The sequence below is a fragment of the Pantherophis guttatus genome, chromosome 7 (genome assembly GCF_059756535.1).
Source record: "Pantherophis guttatus breed Tessera chromosome 7, ASM5975653v1, whole genome shotgun sequence".
Taxonomy (NCBI): Eukaryota; Metazoa; Chordata; class Lepidosauria; order Squamata; family Colubridae; genus Pantherophis; species Pantherophis guttatus.
The window spans coordinates 82,458,488-82,477,063 of record NC_142069.1 but is presented as its reverse complement, the minus strand read 5'-3'; the positions used below and the strand labels follow the sequence as shown (position 1 = coordinate 82,477,063).

General features: G+C 38.3%; 1 protein-coding gene and 1 long non-coding RNA gene across 2 annotated transcripts in view; one reads left to right on the top strand and one right to left on the bottom strand.

Moving 5' to 3' along the window:
* The window catches only part of LOC117678907 (potassium voltage-gated channel subfamily KQT member 1-like), a 128,052-nt gene that overhangs the window by 69,680 nt on the left and 39,796 nt on the right, over nucleotides 1-18,576 (top strand). The gene's annotated exons all lie outside the window — the stretch shown is intronic.
* On the bottom strand, nucleotides 11,436-17,384 carry LOC117678920 (uncharacterized). Its single transcript, XR_004595182.3, has 2 exons — nucleotides 17,110-17,384; nucleotides 11,436-12,384 (listed from the first exon to the last, which is right to left on the bottom strand). It is a non-coding gene; the product is annotated as an uncharacterized LOC117678920 (long non-coding RNA).

Sequence of the window (18,576 nt, the reverse complement as noted above, 5' to 3'; positions counted from 1 at the left end):
AAGCGATATTTTTCCAGTTCGTAATCCTAAACTCTTCTAATAGGATTTTAATAGGGTACCGAGTGCCCCGATGACAATGGGTATCACATGTTGTTGTTGCTGTAACAGTGATACCCATTGTCATTGGGGCACTTGGTACCATGTCCAAGAATTCTGTAACACACATCAGCAAATTGCAGCTTCCTGCAATAACACCAGCAGAACTGCAAAAAACTGTGCTACTTGGAACATCATACATTATTATTATTATTATTATTATTATTATTATTATTATTATTAGTTAATCTTTAGTGAGATTCATAGCCTTTGAGGCTGGTTAATAGCTCAGCAGCTCGAGTTCTAACCAAGGACCTAGGAACTGTTGTTGTTGTTGTTGTTGTTGTTGTTGTTGTTGTTGTTGTTATTATTATTATTATTATTATTATTATTATTATTATTATTATTATTGGTTAATCTTTAGTGAGATTCACAGCCTTTGAGGCTGGTTAATAGCTCAGCAGCTCGAGTCCTAACCAAGGACCTAGGAACTGTTAAGGTATTGTCGGAGGATGTAAGCTGTTCCGAGTAAGGTGGTTTTTTGTAGAGTCAAAATGTTCAAGTCCAGCAAATTTAGAATTTCTAAATAGCGGGGTAGCCCTTTGGGTATTGCTCCAAGGGCTCCAATTACAATCGGGACAACACACGATTTCTTTTTCCACAGTCACTCAACTTCAATTTGCAAATCCCGGTACTTTGTGATTTTTTTCTTGCTGCTTATCTTCAATCCGTGCATCACTAGGTATTGCAATGTCAATGAACCATACTTTTTTCTTTTCAACTATTGTTATGTCAGGTGTGTTGTGGACCAAGTGCCTGTCAGTCTGAATCCTAAAGTCCCACAAGATCTTGAATTTCTCATTCTCTAAAACTTTCTCAACCTGATGTTCCCAGTGGTTTTTGCTGTACTCAAATCCAAACTTCTGGCACAATTTCCAGTGAATGATCTTAGCAATGCGGTCATGGCGTTGTAGGTAGTCAGTTTGTGAAATTTTGCTGCACCCACTGATCAGGTGGTCGACTTCTCATCTTTCTCATTGCAGAGGCGGCATTTGCTGTTGGTGTGTTGAATGTTGAATTTTTGCCTTCATGCAGTTTGTGGCTAGGGCTTGTTCTTGAGCTGCCAAAATAAAGCTTTCTGTTTCTTTTTTCAGTACTCCTGATCTTAACCAGTTCCAAGTTAGTTTCTGGTCAGCTTTGCCTTCAATACTTTTCAAGTATTGGCCATGCAGAACTTTGCTTTTCCAATTTTCAGCTCGCTGCTCAATTACTTCTTTCTTCTTCTTCTTCTTCTTCTTCTTCTTCTTCTTCTTCTTCTTCTTCTTCTTCTTCTTCTTCTTCTTATTATTATTATTATTATTATTATTATTACTATTATTATTATTATTATTATTATTATTATTATTATTATTATTATTTTCCTAACTTAAAACTTGAAATGCAGCCTTTCTCATAAGAGAGTATCATTTATATGGCCTGTTTTGCTTTTGCAGTTTTCCCGGCTCCATTTTATGTGTATTTGGCACGGAGAGGCGAGAAATTAAAGTAAAGCAAAGCAACAAAAGTCAGCCAATTCAAGAGGGCATCTTAGTTCCCTCCACCCCACCCACACCCTTCATGTCTAACAAACACATTGGCCTCCCACAGGTTTTTTTTGGGGGGGGGTTTAAAGTTCATTCTGGATTTGTATTTATGTTTTTGGATTAGGAGTCATATGTTGACACACATGGAGTAGCGACTCAAAATTAATGCTAACATAATACAGACCACCCAGTTAATGCCAGGATTCCTGGGTGGCCTTACTTGACACTGTTTCTTTCTTTCTGGTAATCCCCCCATTCTTAAAATTGCTACCAAGGAGCTTCTCAAGAGATTCTGGTCAAGATGACCCAGGAGAAAAAAAAGCTGAGGTTTCCATTTGAAAGCCATCCCAGGGTGTGTCTAATAAGGAAGGAACGTAGCAAACGGCTCTGAACCCCTGCCCTGTTCACCTCTCATCTGTCAAAGTGAAGCGGACTTTTGAGTTTTGAAAAAAAAAAAGAAAGAAAGAAAGAAAAGGGTACGGATAATCATTTTCCAGCCTCGGAAGCAACGCCGCCTTCTGTTTTGTTCTTCTAAATTGCAACCTTCCTGCGAAACCTCTAAAAAAGTTGCAACCGTACAAGGTTCTAGGGTAGAATGATTTGACTGCAGGTCGTCCTCCACTTGCAACCATCCATTTAGTGATGGTTTGAAGTTAAATGGCACGGGGGGGGAAGTGATTTATTACCATTTTTCACCCTTATGACCGTTGCAGCATCCCAGTGGTCATGTGATCAAAATTCAGATACTTGGCAACTGGTTCATATTTATGACAATAGAGTAGAGTAGAGTAGAGTAGAGTAGAGTAGAGTAGAGTAGGGTAGGGTAGGGTAGGGTAGGGTAGGGTAGGGTAGGGTAGGGTAGGAATAGAATAGAATAGAATAGAATAGAATAGAATAGAATAGAATAGAATAGAATAGAACAGAACACAACACAACACAACACAACACAACACAACACAACACAACACAACACAACAGAATAGAAAATATGGAATGGAATGGAATGGAATGGAATGGAACACAACACAACAGAATAGAAAATATGGAATGGAATGGAATGGAACACAACATAACACAACACAACAGAATAGAAAATATGGAATGGAATGGAATGGAATGGAATGGAACACAACACAACACAACACAACAGAATAGAAAATATGGAATGGAATGGAATGGAATGGAATAGAACACAACACAACACAACAGAATAGAAAATATGGAATGGAATGGAATGGAATAGAATAGAATAGAAGCTGGAAGGGACCTTGGAGGTCTTCTAGTCCAGCTCCCTGCTCAAGCAGGAGAACCTCTACCATTTCAGACAAGTGACTGCCTAGTCTCTTCTAGACAGTGTCCTGGGGGTCATGTGATCTCCTTTTATGACCTCTTGACAAGCAAAGTCAACGGGGCAGCCAGATTCCCTTAACAACCGTGTTACTAACTTTACAATCGCAGTCGTTCACTTAAAACAGCTGTCAGAAGAAAGGTCGCAAAACGGGGCAAAACCCACTTAGCAACTGTCTCACTTAGCAACATAAACTTTGGGCTCAGTTGTGGTCATAAGTCGAGGACTGCCTGTATCCCAATACTTTTGCCTTAACTACTAAAGAGCCGGGCACACTTTTAACACCCTCTGAGAATTTTCATCAATACTATTTTACTCTGTTTTTAACAAGAGAAAAGTAAAGTGCACCAACTTAGATTAATGGCTGCTCCAAATTTCTTTGGGAACAGTGAAGGTTGGGTCAGGGTATGGGGAGCAACCAAGTTAGATATTTAGAACAGGAAAGAAAAGAATGAACAGATATGGAATAAAAATAGCAGGCCAAAAAATTAAAGACTTGAAAAATAAAATAAAATAAAAAATAATAGAAAATAAAATAATAAAATAAAATATAGCCAAGGTTTGTTTATACCAATATCTTTCACTCTTTTTGTTCTTGGAAACTGTTATTGCTTCTACCACCTTCATCCCTTTCTTCTTCTTCTTCTTCTTCTTTTTTTTTGTAAATATTTTTTTATTTTTTTTTTCCAAACTTAAACATAAAATATAACTTTCAAGAGCAGAGTCTCGATCCAGTCCATAGATGGTTACCACGCTTACATTTCTTTAACAAGCTCCATTCACAATTTCCCATTACATCTTTTACAAATAAAAATTCAAAACATAAAAAAGCAAGTTTTAACATAAATTCTAACATCTTCATCTAAGCAAATCCATTATATCAATACACTTTTAATTTCAAATTAACTTTCACTCATTTTTATATCTATATATCAAACTTAATGATATCTTGTTCTTCTTTTACCATCAGCATCAAAAAAATTTTTTTAACAATATTCTAACCTCCTATTCTAATTATTTACCCTACAATTTTATCACCACAAATCTTAATTTCAAATTCCATACCACTCCATTTTATTACACTTTATAAGATAAAATTCCATCTAATTCTTAATCTCTTGACCCTTTCTTCGATTCTTAATGTCTTAAACTTTATCAATTTATCTTTGATTTTATCCAACTTATCATCTATTACACTTTTCATGCTACACATCCCTTTCTTCTAACATGCCTTTAGTTGGTCAGACTTTCTCATCTTAGGCTTTGCAATATCTCCTTGTCACAACTTTTTGTAGTTTCTCTGTTCCTCTTAACTCATTCACTCTTCCATATATTCCTTTTCATCTCTTTGATCATAATTCATTCTGTCTACTGTGATCAAAGCTTCATTCATTCCGGCATTCAACCGTAGTTCTTCATCAACCCTTCAGCCATGAACTCTATCTCTTCTGCCTTCATCAGACACACTTGCACAATTCATACTGCATCCAACTTACTTTTGTGGTTCTCCTACTGTAGAGAATTTTCACTTCCCCAGGAGAAAGTGGTCAAAACCAGACTTCTATTTTTTTCAATAATTGTTCCTTCAGCCTTTTACCAGCATTTACACATCTAAAATTCCTCCTTTAGTAGAGTTGAGGTTTATTTTAATTCCAACTGTTCATCGTTTATATATATATAATCTGCACAACTGCATTGGTCTTTAAAACTAGTTCTTTCTTTCATAGCACAGGTACAGTATATGTGGTACCTTGCTCAATAGTAGTAACTGTGAGAGGGATCTTGGAGTTCTAGTGGAGAACCATTTAAATAGGAGCCAGCAGTGTGCAGCAGCTGCCAAAAAAAGCCAACACAGTTCTAGGCTGCATCAACAGAGAGGAAGAATCAAGATCACGTGAAGTATTAATACCACTTTATAATGCCGTGGTAAAGCCACACTTGGAATAGTGCATCCAGTTTTGGTCACCACGATCTAAAAAAGATGTGGAGACTCTAGAAATAGTGCAGAGAAGAGCAACAAAGATGATTAGGGGACTGGAGGTTAAACATAGGAAGAACGGTTGCAGGAACTGGATATGTCTAGTTTAATGAAGAGAAGGACTAGGGGGTGACAGGATAGCAGTGTTCCAATATCTCAGGGGCCGCCACAAAGAAGAGGGAGTCAAGCTAGTCTCCAAAGCACCTGAGGGTAGAAAAAGAAGCAACGGGTGGAAACTAATCAAGGAGAGAAGCAACCTAGAACTAAGGAGAAATTTCCTGACGGTTAGTACAATTAATCAGTGGAACAACTTGCCTCCAGAAGTTGTCAATGTTCCAACGCTGGAAGTTTTTAAGAAGATGTTGGATAACCATTTGTCTGAAGTGATGTAGGTTTTCCTGCCTAAGCAGGGGGTTGGGCTAGAAGACCTCCAAGGTCCCTTCCAACTCTGTTATTCTATTCTGTTCTGTTCTGTTCTGTTCTATTCTGTTCATTGATTGATTGTATGCTATCAAATCAGCACCGACTGTTAGTAACCACATAGAACATTTTCTCTCCAGCCAGATCCTTCGAATCATCCAATATTGTGCCCATTATCACTGTAACCAAACCAGATATCTACAGAGATTCTCAGTCATCTGCAGAAGTGAGACATCTTCAAGGGGAAAAAAAGTCCATGTAGAAAAAGCACCTTTAGGACAAGTAAACTAGATCCATCCACCTTCCTCTGCAGATCCTTTTTTGTTTCCTTCCACCTTTCCCAGCATTATGAACTTCTCAGGACATCTAGGTCTTCATATAACAGATCTAAAATATAATTGAAGCTGATCATTTGTGCTCCCATCATTTGATGGGCCATTCGTTTGTTTTCTTTGGTCTCAGGAGACTTCTCCATCACCCATCTCCTCCCACTTATGACTCTATGACTGTAACCTTGTTGCTGGTATCCTCACGATTTATATTGATTGTTTCCTAGTATGATTTGATTGCTTATTTGTACCCTACGATTATCATTAAGTGTTGTACCTTATGATTCTTGATGAATGTATCTTTTTCTTTTATGTACACGGAGAGCATATGCACCAAAGGCAAATTCCTTGTGTGTCCAATCACACTTGGCCAATAAAGAATTCTATTCTATTCTATTCAAAGTACAAAAGAAGTACATAACTTCTTCAAACTCTTTCATTGCATCGCTAAATGTCTATAGAGATTCTCATGTCATGGTTGTCCCAAAGGTGCTTTTTCAGGAGGCAACTGGAATTACTTGTTTTTTTTTTAAAGATGTTTTGCTTCTCATCCAAGAAACTTCACATCTTGAGAATCGAAAAGTCAGTTTGAATCCCTAGTGCCGCGTAACAGGGTGAGCTCCCATTACTTGTCCCAGCTTCTGCCAACCTAGCACTTCGAAAGCATGTAAAAAATGCAAGTAGAAAAATAAGGACCACCTTTGGTGGGAAGGTAACAGCGTTCCGTGCCCTTTGATGTTTAGTCATGCCGGCCACATGACCATGGAGATGTCTTCGGGCAGCTCTGGCTCTTCAGCTTTCAAACGGAGATGAGCACTGCCCCCTAGAGTCGGGAACGACTAGCACATATGTGCAAGGGGAACCTTTATCTTTATACTTCCGGTATTTAAAAATCCCACACTTTCTACATCCACAGCAATGGGATATTCATGAAATTTTCCCCGAGGCTTGCTCGTTGGTTACCTCCTTGTCCAATTTGATTCCCTAGACCAGATGCTAATTTTTATCAATGTGACTTGTCAAAAAGCATCAAGGGATGTAAGCAAAGAAAAATAAGCAACGTGGTTAGAAGGAAGCGGCTGAGAATGAAATAGCTGTGAATGAGATGAATGAATTTAGGCGGGCAAAAGGACTGGGAAAGAACCGTGTAACTTAAAACGGAAAGACCAGAACGCAACTTAGTGGCTGGCTGCAGCAAGGCATATATCTATCAATGCCACATTCATTGGGACACCATATGGTTAATTGCATTACGGAAAGCTTGCCGAACCCTCTGGTACGTGGCACCCCTTGAAAATAGATGCTGCTACTTGTTATTAGAAAGCTAATATTACAACATCCTTTTTCGTCTGGCGACCCTGGGAGTTAGGTTACTGCAGCTTTTCTGCTCTTGTCTGAGTCATTTAAATATATCAGCACGGAACTTTTAATGCTGCGTTTTATGCTTTTGTGTCTGCCCTAAAGGCATAATGATATTTTACGTTCTTCTTGATTTTTTTTTTAAATCAACCACAGATGCTTAATTCTTGAACAAACACTAGAGAGGAAATAAATTTATCCAGTGTCTTGTATGATTTGAGCCTAGGAAAGCTGAACTGACCTTCCTGTTAAACCGTGAAAACTTGATGATTCTTTGTTTTTTTACTGGCCCGAATTAGATAGAGCACTATAGAAATGAAGTACTTTAAGATATTTGTGTTCTGTCCCCAACCACACGCACACACACCAACAGACGTTCAGGAGTTAAAGACCAAACCAGCCAGCAAAATCCTTTTCCTTAAGATAACGGAACTTGGCAACAACCTAGTGGCTGCCTGCCAAGAGTTTATTATTTACAAAGAGGAGAGGTAACTTCTCCCCACTTCTGATACATCAAAAGAAACAGCTCAATAATTACGGAGTTAATCAAGTCCAGCTAAGTCTTATAGCAAAAGTCCGGCAATGCAGAATGGCGTGGAAGCTTTCAGCTTTGTTCATCACAAGGTTTGACTGGCCACCACGCTCCCTTTTATATCCTGTGGGGTGTGGTCCAGTGACTCAGCCTAATCTCGGGCACGCCTTTTCTTCTGTTGCATGCGCTTATCTCTGCGACGCTTGCGTGGATCCAGCCAAGACTCATTACCCTCATCACTGTCTATCTGTGGCTGCGTGGACGTGCTTGGCCCCAGCCCTATCTCTTGCCCTTCGGCGAACACCGAAGGCATTGCCAGAGAGGAGGGTCCTGGAGAGGGAGGCCTTGTCAACTCCTCCCCTTCACTCTCAGAGTCCTCTCCTGCCGATGACACAGGCTCTGGTAATGGAGCCACAACAATTTGTCCTGAATACAGGTACTATAGATCTCAATTTACAACCACTGTTGGGACCAGTATTTCTGCACTAAGCAAGGCAGGAGTTGAGTGAATCATGCCCAATTTTACAGCATTTGTTGTTGTTTTTTTACCATGGTTGTTAAGCAACGTGAATCACACCATCATTCAGTGAATCCAGCTTCTCCTGCCAGACATTGCTTGTCAGAAGTTAGCTTGGAAGGTCACAAACAGTGAACGCGTGACCCTGAGACACCGCAACCATCGTAAATACATACACCACTCAGTGCACCACTTCAGATGCTTTAGACATTATAAATGATGAAACGGGTAACCGGATATTTGCAACGGACAAAGGGGCAAAAAAAGCATCCCAAGCAAATTCACGAAGAGGGAGGGCGTATTTATTTATTTGATATATTTGCCGCCCATCGTGTTTCTGAGTGGCTTGCAGCGTTAGATTAAAAATATTTAGCTTCTTATTTAGCTTCTGCTTCTGAAATGCTCAATTTGGACCCCCTTGAACTTGCTTAGCTGCCTTTCAGAGAAATTTGTTGTGCAACCACAAAATTGACCTCCCACCACCTGTTACAGCTCGGTTGGTGTCTGGTTACTAGGATGACCCCTAAAAACATCTGGTAGGCCTGTTCTCATTTTTTTTTCTCCCCTGGTGCATACGTGTCATATCACAATTATTCTTTGTGAAACGTTACCCAGTCATAAAGGGATGGGCACCTTTTGTTGCAGTTTATGAAACGAGTTGTGCCAGATTTTCATCCAGGTCCCTTTTCTTAATGGGTTTTCTTGGGTTTTGGGCTTTCTGTTCTCCTATACAGGTAGTCCTCGACTTACGGCAAGTCGTTCCACTGATTAATTGCTCTCGCTGTCAGGAAATTTCTCCTAAGTTGTTCTTGTCCTGCCCTCAGGTGCTTTGGAGAATAGCTTGACTCACTGTCAGAAAAGAAGGACTAGGGGAGACATGATAGCAGTGTTCCAATATCTCAGGGGCTGCCACAAAGAAGAGGGAGTCAAGCTATTCTCCAACGCATCTGAGGGTAGGACAAGAAGCAATGGGTGGAAACTAATGCAGGAGAGAAGCAACTTAGAACTAAGGAGAAATTTCCTGACAGAACAATTAATCAGTGGAACGACTTGCCTCCAGAAGTTGTGGATGCTACAACATTGGAAGTTTTTAAGAAGATGTTGGATAACCATTTCTCTGAAGTGGTGTAGGGTTTCCTGCCTAGGCAGGGGGTTGGACTAGAAGACCTCCAAGGTCCCTTCCAACTCTGTTATTCTATTCTATTCTATTCTATTCTATTCTATTCTATTCTATTCTATTCTATTCTATTCTATTCCAGTTGTCCTGAGAAAATTGAAAAATAAAGTTTGAAGGAGAAAGCCTTTATCAATCCTCTATGTTGATGGTATGGTTTACCCTTTTTATTGATTCCAGCTTCTCCCTAAAATCATTATATATGGAAGCATGACTTTGCAGAAAATAAATTGGGAAGCTGACAACTTTCCTTTTAATGACTGTAAATCTATCTTTAATTCCCCACAGTAAAGTGCCAAAAAAAAAGAAAAGAAAAAAAGTTAACTGAGGTCAGGACAAGAAGTAACAGGTGGAAGATCATTCAAAAGATCCAATCTAGAAATAAGGATAAATTTTCTGACAGTGAGTCAAGCTATTCTCCAAAGCACCTGAGGGTAGAACAAGAAGCAATGGGTGGAAACTAATCAGGGAGAGAAGCAACCTAGAACTAAGAAGAAATTTCCTGACAGTGAGAACAATTAATCAGTGGAACGACTTGCCTCCAGAAATTGTGAATGCTCCAACACTGGAAGTTTTTAAGAACATGCTGGATAACCATTTGTCTGAAATGGTGTAGGGTTTCCTGCCTAGGCAGGGGATTGGACTAGAAGACCTCCAAGGTCCCTTCCAACTCTGTTATTCTATCTCTATTTCAATATAATTTGATCACAAAGGTCGTTGATATAAAGCAGAAAGAGTGTTGGACCTAAAACGCTGCCTTGGGGAACACTGCTGTTAACAGGTGCAGGATTTGATAGGGCACTGCCTATTTTGACCTATTTTGATATAAGTTAAGTCTTTTGTAGAGAACATTGAAACCTGGCATAAGCCAATGTTTCTCAACCACAGCATCTTTTAAGATGGATGGATGGACTCCAACTCCCAGAATTCCCCAGTCAGAAAGACACACCACCTATGCCATCTGGGGATGGCATAGTTTTATTGGGGTTTTTTTCTTTTCTCCTCTCCCACCTTCACTCACATCTTTCTTTTTCTTTTTTTTTTTGAACAGAGTGTTGGTCATTTCTTATCTTATACAATTAGTCAAATTCAAATACATTTTACTCAATTACAATTTTTGTCAATATTGTCTTCCTCCCTTTCCTTTTTTTTATTTTTTGAATATACCTCAGTATTTCTATACTTGCATACATAAACACCTTCTTCATTTATCCCTAAATTCTAACTTTACTATTTGTACATATTTATCCTCTTTTATTCTTAAACAATTCATTCTTTTTCTTAATATATTTATATTTGTTTGTTCAGAGCTGCCTTCCTTCCACTTCATCTTTTTTTTTATTGAAAAGTTTTATAAGAAATACAAACATTTTCTCCCCTCCCCCCTTCCCCCCTTCCCCCCTCAACCCCTCCCACCCCCCTACCTCCCCCCTTCCCTTCCTTTCCCCCCACCCCCCTCCCTAGACTTTGAACAAACACAGGTATAGCATTCACAAACATAAAGCTAAAATATGCTAACAAATTATAACATTCATATTCTCCCTAAGTCTTTAACTCCTTATAACCCAACAAACTATAAACATGAACTACTTAAAAATAATTCATTCATAAGCTATATGTATCTTCTTGTTCGGATACTTTTTTTGTATATAGTCAATCCATCTTCTCCATTCCGATATGTATCTTTCATTTGAATGGTCTTTAAGGTATGATGAAATTTTTGCCATCTCTGCCAAATGCACAACTTTTAGTGTCCATTCCACAATAGTGGGTGGATCTTCCTTCTTCCAGTACTGTGCCACCAGTAACCTGGCAGCCATTATTAAGTTCAAAACCAATTTAGTCTCTATTATAGTACAATCCGTGACTATTCCCAGCAGAAAAAACTGTGGTGTAAATTTAATTTTTTTCCTTAAAATATTTTGAATAATCCACCATATTTTTATCCAAAACGCCTTAATTTTTTTACATCTTTTTTTTTTATTGTACAGCAATCTTTCTCCTCATACCTAGCCTCTCCCTCTTCTCCTTCCAACTTTCTTTCCCCACCTTCTTCTTCTCTTCTCTACTTCCCCTCCATCTGGGGAATTTTGAGAGTCAGAGTCCACCTATCTTACAGGTGCTGAGGTTGAGAAATAATGAAGTCAGCTATAACCATGGCATTTACAAGTTGTTTATTTAATTTACAGTCAAGGCCAAAATAAAACATAGGTGCGGTATAAAATAATAAGGTGAAATGAATGAAGAATTCAAAGTTGGTGTCTTCAGCATGCTTCAGATTTGGTATTTTATGCTGGCCTGCAGCCGAGTGGAACCTGGAATACATCTTAGAAAAGGAGATTTGGACATTAGTCAAGTTCTTTGGCCAAGGACTATCCGAACATCCCCAATGAATATCAAATCTTTCCAGAAAAGACTCAACCAGAGGTTCCAATTTGGAAGTGATTCAGAAGACATAAATACCGTCTCTGTAGCATCTCTTTGAAATAATTCTTTATCTATATAACTACCACTTTTATCTGCTGGTTAACACGCCCTGTAAAATCCAAGCCACGAGTTGATTCCCTTGTTCCCATGTTGCGTTATCCGGTTTTTCACCAAAAGACACCGAGACACAACGTGATAATTGACTGCAGAAGGGAGTCATTCTGGCACCTCTTTCCATCGGGAGGGAGGGAAATGAGGAAATCGCCCCCATCTAGAGAAATAGTTGGATTTCTTTTCTTTTTTTTCTTTAAAGTTGATTAAAAGCGGTGGGCAGGATCCACTGAAGGTCACTTCATCAGGATCAAAGGAAGCTTTTAATTGTTTAATGAATATATTTCTCACGACATCGTTAATAGTTTTTTTTTCTCTCTCACAGCAGACCGATTGGAAATTACCCCGCTAAAAGAATTCATTGCTAGGACTCCACTCCATCCCCCCATTCTGTCTCTGTCTAGCTTCTTTTAATTTGTTGTTTTAACCTTCTGTCCTTGAGCGAAAGCCATGTAGCATCCTTTGTTAGCAGAAGACTAACAGAAGTTACATTCTGTATGGCAACTGTATTGCCACAGGCTTCATTTATTTTTTTTTCACACTGGTGTCTGCTGAGGTAAGGCATCTGTCCTGCAATGAGAAAGCAATGAACATAGCATAGAGATGACCTAATTATATTGCCGAAACTCTGATGATTAGTGTCTTAGCCCATGTTCATTTAACTAAACCTCTGTTTTTCCTGCTATATAGTCATCACACAAGAGAACTTCCGGTGAGTTGTAACCTTGACTCTGGGATTGAATTGAATTGACAGCCCTTGTTTAGAATAGAATTCTTTATTGGCCAAGTGTGATTGGATACAGAAGGAATTTGTCTTTGGTGCATATGCTCTCAGTGTACATAAAAAGTCAAGATACATTCATTAAGAATCATAAGGTACAACACTTAATGATAGTCGTAGGGTACAAATAAGAATAGAATAGAATAGAATAGAATAGAATAGAATAGAATAGAATAGAATAGAATAGAACAGAACAGAACAGAACAGAACAGAATAGAATAGAATAGAATAGAATTCTTTATTGGCCAAGTGTGATTGGACACAGAAGGAATTTGTCTTTGGCGCGTATGCTCTCAGTGTACATAAAAAGTCAAGATACATTCATCAAGAATCATAAGGTACAACACTTAATGATAGTCATAGGGTACAAATAAGAATAGAATAGAATAAATAGAATAGAATAGAATAGAATTCTTTATTGGCCAAGTGTGATTGGACACAGAAGGAATTTGTCTTTGGCGCGTATGCTCTCAGTGTACATAAAAAGTCAAGATACATTCATCAAGAATCATAAGGTACAACACTTAATGATAGTCATAGGGTACAAATAAGAATAGAATAGAATAGAATAGAATAGAATAGAATAGAATAGAATAGAATAGAATAGAATAGAATAGAATAGAATAGAATAGAATTCTTTATTGGCCAAGTGTGATTGGACACAGAAGGAATTTATCTTTGGCGCATATGCTCTCAGTGTACATAAAAAGTCAAGATACATTCATCAAGAATCATAAGGTACAACACAATGATAGTCATAGGGTACAAATAGGAATAGAATAGAATAGAATAGAATAGAATAGAATAGAATAGAATAGAATAGAATAGAATAGAATAGAATTCTTTATCGGCCAAGTTGATTGGACACAAAAGGAATTTGTCTTTGGTGCATATGCTCTCAGTGTACATAAAAAGTCAAGATACATTTGTCAGGAATCATAAGATACAACACAATGATAGTCATAGGGTACAAATAGGAATAGAAATAGAATAGAATAGAATAGAATAGAATAGAATAGAATAGAATAGAATAGAATAGAATAGAACAGAACAGAACAGAACAGAACAGAACAGAATAGAATAGAATTCTTTATTGGCCAAGTGTGATTGGACACAGAAGGAATTTGTCTTTGGCGCGTATGCTCTCAGTGTACATAAAAAGTCAAGATACATTCATCAAGAATCATAAGGTACAACACTTAATGATAGTCATAGGGTACAAATAAGAATAGAATAGAATAAATAGAATAGAATAGAATAGAATTCTTTATTGGCCAAGTGTGATTGGACACAGAAGGAATTTGTCTTTGGTGCATATGCTCTCAGTGTACATAAAAAGTCAAGATACATTCATCAAGAATCATAAGGTACAACACTTAATGATAGTCATAGGGTACAAATAAGAATAGAATAGAATAGAATAGAATAGAATAGAATAGAATAGAATAGAATAGAATAGAATAGAATAGAATAGAATTCTTTATTGGCCAAGTGTGATTGGACACAGAAGGAATTTATCTTTGGCGCATATGCTCTCAGTGTACATAAAAAGTCAAGATACATTCATCAAGAATCATAAGGTACAACACAATGATAGTCATAGGGTACAAATAGGAATAGAATAGAATAGAATAGAATAGAATAGAATAGAATAGAATAGAATAGAATAGAATAGAATAGAATTCTTTATCGGCCAAGTTGATTGGACACAAAAGGAATTTGTCTTTGGAGCATATGCTCTCAGTGTACATAAAAAGTCAAGATACATTTGTCAGGAATCATAAGATACAACACAATGATAGTCATAGGGTACAAATAGGAATAGAAATAGAAATAGAAATAGAAATAGAAATAGAATAGAATAGAATAGAATAGAATAGAATAGAATAGAATAGAATAGAATAGAATAGAATAGAATAGAATTCTTTATTGGCCAAGTGTGATTGGACACAGAAGGAATTTGTCTTTGGCGCATATGCTCTCAGTGTACATAAAAAGTCAAGATACATTCATCAAGAATCATAAGGTACAACACTTAATGATAGTCATAGGGTACAAATAAGAATAGAATAGAATAGAATAGAATAGAATAGAATAGAATAGAATAGAATAGAATAGAATAGAATAGAATAGAATAGAATAGAATTCTTTATCGGCCAAGTGTGATTGGACACAGAAGGAATTTGTCTTTGGTGCATATGCTCTCAGTGTACATAAAAAGATACATTTGTCAGGAATCATAAGATACAACACAATGATAGTCATAGGGTACAAATAGGAATAGAATAGAAATAGAATAGAATAGAATAGAATAGAATAGAATAGAATAGAATAGAATAGAATAGAATAGAATATCGTGTTTCCCCAAAAATAAGACCCTGTCTTATATTTTTTTGAACCCTGAAATAAGCGCTTGGCCTTATTGGCATGTGCTCAAAAGCCCAATTGGGTTTATTGTCAGGGGATGTCTTATTTTGGGGAAAACAGAATGGAATGGAATGGAATGGAATGGAATGGAATAGAATGGAATAGAATAGAATAGAATAGAATAGAATAGAATAGAATAGAATAGAATAGAATAGAATAGAATAGAATAGAATAGAATAGAATAGAATTCTTTATTGGCCAAGTGTGATTGGACACACAAGGAATTTGTCTTCGGTGCATAAGCTCTCAGTGTACATAAAAGATGCAAGTGATAAACCATGATCATAAAGATGTCCACCCAAGCCAGAAAGACAGGAAAAAAGGAGCAAAGTTGGTAAAGCAGCCCAAGAAGATACAAGGGACGACAGACAGTAACTTCATCAGTTTAACTTGGTGTGCATGAGTATTTTCTGATTGGCCACCCCCATTGTGGCTGCTCTTTTATGCTCTTCCTGGTGGCTTAAAATTCCAGATATGCCCATCAAGCAAAAACCCTGAGCTTGCAGGATATAACTTAGCATTATTATAACAGCACAAACGCTTCGAAACTGCATGCTTGTTCTAGGCAGATGTTGTGTCTTGTGTGTGTGTTTAATTCAAAAAACCTGGGTAGGGTCCCAGAATAAGTTTGCTGCCTTGAGTAGTTTTAACTACAGAGAAATCTTGGCATCAAAATAAGGACAGAATGACAGTGGAACGAAGGCAACTACAGGCAGAGCTAGTAAATCTTACCTTTTTTTTTGACAACACTCTGTAGTATAAAACCAGTGATCCAGAAATTCCTACTTCTTGGATATATGTTCAAATAGTATCTAATATATTCCAGGGAAACTTTAATCTGGATTAAAGGAGATGGGATCTATGGCTTCAATGTCCCTCTTCCTACTTAAGGGTTGTTAGAAATTGAGAGATGGAGCAAAAACTACGCTACCCCCTATTTTAGTGGCGGGATTCAAAAATTTTTACTACCAGTTCTGCTGTTTTCAGGCCATTTTCAGGCTGTTTTTCGGTGGTTTTCAGGGCCATTTTTCAGCCCCCAAAATGGCCTGAAGACAGCCCAAAAATGGTGTGAAACAGCCCAAAAACCGGCCTGGAAAAGGCCTGGAAAATGACCAAAAAACAGGCTGTTTTCAGGCCGTTTTTTGAGCCGTTTTCAGGCCGTTTTTTGAGCCATTTCCAAGCCATTTTTCAGGCTGTTTTTAGGGAACGTTGGAAACCAGAAGAGCAGCTGGCAATGGGGCGCATGCCCACAGAGAAGGCTTTGTGTCTGCGTGCCACCTCTGGTACGTGTGCCATCTCTGTAGGGGTACCTACTATCTGGAACGAGCTCCCCCCGGAGATACGGAGGATCCCGGATCTACGCACCTTCCGCCACGCTCTTAAAACCTTTTTATTTCACCAGGCTGGTCTGGCCTAACCTTTCCCATTCTTTTTTAATGTAAATTATAATGTAAATTTTAATTCGTTCTTAACCTAGGGTTTTAAATTTGTCTTGGGCTAAATTGATTTAATTCGATTTTACTTCTGTTCTTAATTTTTGTATTTTATGTGTTTTATTCTGTGCCTGTTCACCGCCCTGAGTCCTTCGGGAGTAGGGCGGTATACAAATTAAATAAAATGAAAAAATGAAAATGAAAATAGGTTCGCCATCACAGTTCTAGAGCTTTCCAGCCCAACAATTCATGGAATGTTGGACAAGGGAAATGATATGAAGATTCCCTGTGTGCGACCCCACAATTTCCATCTCCAAGTGATCTTGGATCTTGGAGTCCTAGTGGACGACGATCACTTAAACATGAGCCAGCGGTGTGTAGTAGCTGCTAATACAATCCTGGGTTGTATAAACAGAGGCATAGAATCAAAATCACGTGAAGCCTTAGTACTGCTTTATAAAGCCTTAGTAAGACCACACCTCGAATACTGCATCCAGTTTTGGTCATCCCGTTATAAAAAAGATGTTGAGATCAGTGGTGGGTTCCTTCCGGTTCGGCCAAACCGGTAGCGGTGACCATATGACGTCACCGAACCGGTTCTCTTTGTTCGGGAGCTGGGCCCTCCCACCCCACCCCACCCCCCATTATTCTTACCTTTTATTTGGCCCTGCCTCCAATTTTTCACTGCCTCCCGAGTCCCAGCTGATTGGCTGGAAGGAAAAAACCTGTTTAAACTCTTGCCGCGGGGCTTCAAAGGGCCACCCTACAGCTGATCAGTGTTAAAAGGCAGTGTGGTGGTAGACCAGGACGTTCGAAAAAGAAATGGGAAGACCAGGACGCTCCAAGAACAAATGGGTAGACCGGTACAGCTCTACAAGCAGTTAAAAGCCTGGTAAACCAGTACCTCTGATAAATCCTAAAGAATTGTCACATGACCATCAAACCACGCCTATAAAATAAGCCACGCCCACAGAACCGGTAGTAAAAAAATTTAGAACCCACCCCTGGTTGAGACGTTGGAAAAAGTGCAAAGAAGAGCAACTAAGATGCCTTCCGTCGTTCCCTGAAAACCTATTTTTTTCAGCAAGCCGGGTTGGCTTAGAAGAAATTTTTAAATTCTTTTAATTAGTTTGTGATTCTTAACTTTCGGGCCAAAATTTATATATATTTTTAAATGTTTTAATATTTGTATTCTATGTTTTTTATCTTGGCTGTACACCGCCCTGAGTCCTCAGGGAGAAGGGCGGTATATAAATTGGAAATTAAATTAAATTTAAATTAAATTAAAGGCCTGGAGGCTAAAACAAAACGATTGCAGGATTTTGGTTTCGCTAGTCTAGAGAAAAGAAGGACTAGTAGGGGACATGATAGCAGTAGTCCAGTATTTAGGGGGGCTGCTACAAAGAGGAGGGGGGGGTCAACTTATTTTTCAAAGCACCAGAAGGCAGGACAAGAAACAATGGATGGAAACTAATCAAGGAGGGAAGCAACCTAAAACTGAGGAGAAACTCCCTAACAGTGAAGACAATTAACCATTGGAACAGCTTCCTTCCAGAAGTTGTGGGTCCGTCATCACTGGACGTTTTGAAGAAGAGACTGTCACTTGTCTGAAATGGTATAGGGTCTCCTACTTGAGCAGAGGGCTGGACTAGAAGGCCTCCAAGATCCCTTCCAGCTCTATTCTGATTCTGAAAGTCATACATTCTGTTGTAATAAGGGAAGAATTCATCCAATTATTAGAGTATCAGATTTAATTCTGTGCCCAAAGATCAGGCAAGCAAATTCTACTCTTGCTAGTAAGGATCGTGGAACAGCTCAGGAAGACTGCCTGAGAAGTTACTAACACTGTATGAACAGAAAGACAACAATATTTGCCAGACATTAATCTGACTGAACAGTCAATTACATGTTCTATGCTGTTTGTTTAAACACTTCACATCTACAAGAATAACTCTCCGAGGTTGATAGCAACTTCATCAAAGATACTCTGTTTAAACTCTTTCTTCCACTTTTTAGGGAAATCACAATACTGATGCGTGGGGTTGGTTAACAGTTATTTAGTTTGTGATTTCACACAGTTAGTGTAGCCTTTTTTTTTTTCCTTTGCCGAGTTCAGACTTT